Below are 6120 nucleotides of genomic sequence, written 5' to 3'. Positions count from 1 at the left end.
CTGAAATCACAGAAAAACACACAAACTCATAGTAAAGTCCAGAAAAGTGAATTTTAACTAAAAACTAATAAAAATATAATAAAAACTAAACTAAAACTACTAAAAACATACTAAAAACAATGCCAAAAAGCATACAAATTATCCGCTCATCAGAACCTCTGCTGCATTTAATTTCTTTGCTGTTTAAATTCCCATTGCTCCTAATTCAAATTCTGCTACCTTAACTGTTGCACTTTACTTCCTCTTTGTTTAGATCTTGCAATCCCATTCCTCAGTTCCCTTTTATATTCAAGCCATTTATCTTTCTTGTCATTTAAGTTACTGCAATTTAAGTTTCTTGCACTTTAAGTTTCAGTCATTTACTTTCTTGCTCTTTAAGATTCTGCAAATTTACAATTCTGTTCTTCAATTTACTGCACATTTACTGTCATTTACTTTCTGTTAAACACAAATCACTCAACCAAAACTTGATTCGCTTGACTAAATCACCCACTAAACTAAAATTGCTCAATCCTTCAATCCCTGTGGGATCGACCTCACTCATGTGAGTTATTATTACTTGATGCGACCCGGTACACTTGCCGGTGAGTTTCGTGTTGGATCGTTCTCCACACATCAACCATCCAACACAACATTCAAGTGGGTAAAATTCTTATCCCTAAGCTTTACTTTCTCGCTTGAATATGGCTTGATTCAAAATGATGGTCAACTTAGAGCTCTTTGTGGAGATAAGAGTAGGAAAGAGTTGTGTAGTGGTTGGAAACATCATTCTAAGCTCATGACGGTTGCATGCTCAAAATTCAAGAGCAATGATTGGTGTGGAACCAAATTGCATGGGTCTAGGAAGTTGTTTGGAAGCTTCTTTGAGAATTCTAAGGCCATGCCACCCAATTGGAATCATGATGATCAATTTGAAGATGGGTGCCAAAACAAAGTGTGGGATCCCGGATCTCACAAAGAGAATCAAATTTGGGAGCCCATGGTGTGTGTAGAACTCTATCATAGCTTGGAGATATTGATATTGAACAATGGAGCTTATTGGAAGTCCAAGCATTGGTGGGAGTTCCAAGAAGAATTCAAGCACAAGCCACCTTGATAAGAAGCTCCACATAAGTCCAACTTAAGGACAATAAATAAAAGTGCTAGGTGGGAGACACCCCACCATGGTAAACTCTTTCCATTCTCGTTTAGTTTTGTTTAATAAGTGATTTGAGTTGCCATTGTAGGTAGATTTTCATTTCATATTGATTTGTTTGTATAGATTGGTTGTTAGTATATTGACATGTATATTGTGTTCATTAATAGTTGAATAAATCCTAAAATCAAATTGCATTTTCGTGAATTGTATGATATTTGATTGAATAAAGAAGAGTTGTAGGCATTATAGGGAGCTCTTGGGCATTTTTTTTCTGCTTTTTAGGCAAAAAAAGGGGCATCGGCGCGATAGCACGCTCTGCACGCGCGCGGATTGCACTTCCGCAACTTCTAGTACAAAAACCAGAGAGTTGTGCGCGCTTTGTGCTAGCATTGTGCTGGGAGCACAATCTCGTCCACGCGTAAGTGCTCTGTGCGCGCGTGCAGGGATTGTCCCTGCTGCATCCACGCGTAAGCGCGCTGTGCGCGCACGCGCGGATTTGCTCCCTGCTTTTCTCCTTCCTCTTTTCTCCTTCTTTCCTCTTTTCTTCTTCTTTCTTTCTATTTTTTTCTTTTTTATCCTTTCTTCTTCCTCTCTTGGAAAATTTTTTTTCTCTTTTAATAAAAAAATTAAATTAAAAAATAATAATAATAATAATAAATAAATAAATAAATAAATAAAATACTAAAAAAAACAAATTTCTTTTTTTTCTCTTCCTCCATTTTCTTTTATTGCATTTGCTTCTTTTCATTCATTGCATTCTAGTTTTATTATTCTACCTTGTTCTCATTTTATTTTCTAAAGTTTCTCATTTTAATAATGGTGTTGCATTTTTCCATTCAATTGTTGAGAATTTCTTGCATTATTTTGGTGCCTATTGACTTGTTTGATTTTGTTGATATGCCATTAGCCCATATTATTTTCTTAGTCACATGCTTAGCTAACATGTAGTGTGAGAACCCTACTTTTATTTGGCATTAACCCCCGCCTATGTTCTGTTTATTTTGTTATCTTTGTTATAGGTTTAATTTTCTTTCTTTCTTTCCTTTTGGGTTGGCCACCAATACGGAAGGAAAGGAAAGTTTCAAAATGGGGCAACAAACAAGTCATCCACACAACCTTTTGAAGGAGCTCATCAATTGTAACAACCCGTCCACCTTGCTCTCCTTTGCGTTGATGCCAAGGCATCTTAGGCTAGTTTCACTAGCATTTTTCTGTTAGTTTTAGTTGTTTTATGCATTTTCTTGAGCTTAAATTAACCAAGAATGGTTAAATGAATAACAAAGCAATGAACCATCCAAACAGTATGATTTTGATGCAAATTCCATGAGTTTTTAGTTATATTACTTGAATGCTATGAATGGAAGATTTCTCATGAAATTTTGCAAGACTTTGATGCAGTTGTTTGGATGATTTCAGGGAAGAAGAGGCTAGGCAAGGAAGCAACAAAATCAATAAAAGAAGCTTGAATATCACATGTGGAGTTTAAGTTCCAGTTTAAGCTTAAACTGGAACTTAAACTGCCAAGCCATATAATGCTGGGAACTATCAGTGGCGTTTAAGCTCCAGTTTAAGCTTAAACTGGAGCTTAAACGCCAAAATCATGAAAGCAGAGGAAAAGCTGAAAGTGGCGTTTAACCTCCAGTTTAACTGGAAGTTAAACGCCAGAAATGAGAAATGCACCAGGGAGCCATTTCCACGTTTAAGCTCCAGTTTAACCTTAAACTGGAGCTTAAACGTGTTCGACCATTCTCCTCCAGGGTTGCTTTCTTCATTTCCACGTTTAAGCTCCAGTTTAAGCTTAAACTGGAGCTTAAACGTGTTCGACCATTCTCCTCCAGGGTTGCTTTCTTCCATTTCCACGTTTAAGCTTCAGTTTAACCTTAAACTGAAGCTTAAACGTGTTCGACTACTTTACCCTCCAGGGTTGCTTTCTTCCATTTCCACGTTTAAGCTTCAGTTTAACCTTAAACTGAAGCTTAAACGTGCTTGAATTATATCACCTCCAGGAGTGTCCAACGTTTAAGTTGCAGTTTAAGCTTAAACTGCAACTTAAACGCCACTAATTGAAAAGGTTTCTGGGCCAAAGATATTGCAGTTTAAGTTAGCATTTGAGCACAAACATTAACTTAAACATACTCTGGTATGAAACCCAATTGAATATCATGGTTTATGGGATTGGGCCTGAAGAATTGATGAGTCTGGAACTTCAATTTGTTGAGTCATGTGTCATTACTTGATTATCACTAAGTTTGCTCAATGAATGTTACAGAATTGGATCAGCAGCCTCATCAGGATTTTGGATCATAAACCCAAAGCAAAAGGAAATCAGGGAAAGGCCTCAAAGCCCAAGAAACACAACAGAAGCTCAATTTAGAAAGTGTATAAATAGGATAGAATTTAAGTTTAAGTGGGTTAACACAAACTGGGAACTTTTGATCATTTTTCTAGTTTTTCATCTTTTTGTAATTGAATTCAGAGCTATGACTCACTAAACCCCCTTTCATTGGGTTAGGGAGCTCTATTGTAATTCAATGAATCAATAATAGTTTTTATCTTCTTCTTCAATCTTTTCTCTTGAATTTTGTTAGAAAGCTTCTCGATCTAATTCCATTGGATAGTTGTCTTGGGAAAGAAATTATCCATAATTGGAATCCTTCGGAACCTTGGGAAAGGAATGGAGGATTCATGCTAGAGAAGCTTTCTCACAGTGAATTGGATTGGGGTTTGGATGGATATTATGACATGTAATCCTACCAAATTGTGGTTCATGAAACTGTGTGGTATAATCAGTGATCGAGCATCATCTCTTCTTATGAACATTTAAACCAAGGGATTGGGAATTTGTTTGTTTTTTAGAGAGAATTGGTGAGCCAAGGGATTGGGATCCAATCATATAAGATTGCCAAGTAAAATTCAATGAATGCATTGGTTGAGGAAGGGATAAAAATGTTTTGATTCGGAGATCTCAATATCTCCTGAAACCCAATGAATTCCCCATTTCTGATCTACCACTTTCTCTTTACATTCTGCAATTAAACTCATGCAATCACCCCGATCCCCTTTTAATTTCAGCAATTTAGCTTCTCGCTCTTTAATTCATGCAATTTAAGATTCTGCACTTTTAATTTCTTGCCATTTACGTTTCCCGCCAATTTTACATTCCGCAATTCTCATCTAAATCTTGATCCCGCTCAACTAGAACACACTTCTAATCCGAATTGCTCACTCAACCAATCCTTGTGGGATTCGACCTCACTCTATTGTGAGTTTTTACTTGACGATAACCGGTGCACTTGCCGGAAGGAATTTTTGCCGATCGTGCAATTTCCTAAAATCGTAGCTATCAAGTTTATAGCACATCAAGTTTATGGCGCCGTTGTCGGGGATTGGTTTTCGATTGACAATTCTCAAATTGGAAGTTAACTAGATTGAGCATTTTTCTTGTTTTGTTAATTCAGTTTAAGTTACTTGTTGAATTTTAATTTCTGCACTCTGTTACTTGCTTTCTTTCTTTATGCCTTTAAATTCAAGCAACTAACTCACTGACTCACTAACTATTTGAATTAATTCCTCAACTGCTCTAACCATACTCTTCCATTAACCAAGAGTATTTCACTTGTTTGTTGCCTGTGCTGTGTTCTTGTATGACAGGTAGGAGAGGAGAGACATCAACTCCTCCATATACCGAACCAGAGAGGACCCTTCATAAACTTAGAAGGGAAGCAAGAGGGAAGAGAGTACTGGGAGAAGAAGAATCTGAAGGAGAATCTGAGGACAATTTTGAGGAAGCTCTAGATCTCAACATGGATAGAGAAGTTCACAACCATGAGAGAGCTGATGGAAACAATGCCATTCCCGAGAGGAGGGTTCTTGGTTCATACATAAACCCAACCTCTGGGAATTGTGGTAGCAGCATTCAGAAACCACCCATTCAGGCCAACAATTTTGAACTCAAACCACAGCTAATATCACTGGTGGAGAATCATTGTTCATTTGGTGGGAGTGCTAATGAAGATCCAAACCAACATCTCACAAAATTCCTGAGAATTTACGACACTGTGAAGTCCAATGGAGTCCAGGAAGATGCCTATAAACTGCTCTTGTTCCCATTTTCACTTAGGGACAAGGCAGCTAAGCGGCTGGAATCATTCCCAAGGGGGAGCCTAACAACCTGGGATGAGGTGGAAAGCAAGTTTCTGGCACGTTTCTACCCCCCACAAAAGGTCAATAGGCTTCGATCTGAGGTTTAGACTTTTAGACAACAAGATGGTGAAACTCTCTACGAGGCATGGGAGAGGTTCAAGGATTTGACAAGGAAATGCCCACCAGACATGTTCCATGACTGGGTGCAATTGCATATTTTCTATGATGGACTTTCTTATGAATCAAGGAAGGCTGTAGACCATTCATCAGGAGGTTCATTGAACAGGAAAAAGACTGTGGAAGAAGCCATTGAAGTGATTGAGACAGTGGCTGAGAATGAGTACTACTATGCTTCAGAGAAACACAACACTAAGGGAGTCATGGAGCTGAACCATGTTGATACAATTCTAGCCCAAAACAAGGTATTTGCCAAGCAACTAGCAGAGCTCACCAGGAAATTAGAAACAAATCAAGTGGCTACAATACACACACAAGATCAAGAGGAGGTAAGCACTGAAGGAGGTGATTGGGAATAGGCCAACTATGTGGGAAATCAACAAAGGCAACCATATGATCCACATTCCAACACTTACAACCCAGGCTGGAAAAACCACCCAAACTTTGGGTGGGGAAACCAGCAAACCCAACCACAAAACCACAAACCTTACAACCCCAACCAACATAACAATTCCACATACCAAAACTCCAACCAAAGATCATACCAAGCCACACAAAACACTTACTCCCAACCACCATATCATGGCCAAAATAATCAACCTGCCCAACCTAATCTGAACCAACAATTTCAAGATCAATTAAACAGGATAGAAGGAATGCTT

The 6120-nt window shown here is 38.1% G+C and overlaps 1 non-coding gene across 1 annotated transcript; it reads right to left on the bottom strand.

The window, feature by feature from the left end:
* Positions 1–5367: 5367 nt before the first annotated feature.
* On the bottom strand, positions 5368–5471 carry LOC130953163 (small nucleolar RNA R71). The gene has a single exon (XR_009075336.1). It is a non-coding gene; the product is annotated as a small nucleolar RNA R71 (small nucleolar RNA).
* Between the last annotated feature and the right edge of the window lie 649 nt (positions 5472–6120).

The sequence above is a fragment of the Arachis stenosperma genome, chromosome 9 (assembly GCF_014773155.1).
Source record: "Arachis stenosperma cultivar V10309 chromosome 9, arast.V10309.gnm1.PFL2, whole genome shotgun sequence".
Taxonomy (NCBI): domain Eukaryota; kingdom Viridiplantae; phylum Streptophyta; class Magnoliopsida; order Fabales; family Fabaceae; genus Arachis; species Arachis stenosperma.
The sequence above is the reverse complement of the archived record's forward strand: the minus strand, read 5'-3'. Positions and strand labels throughout refer to the sequence as shown.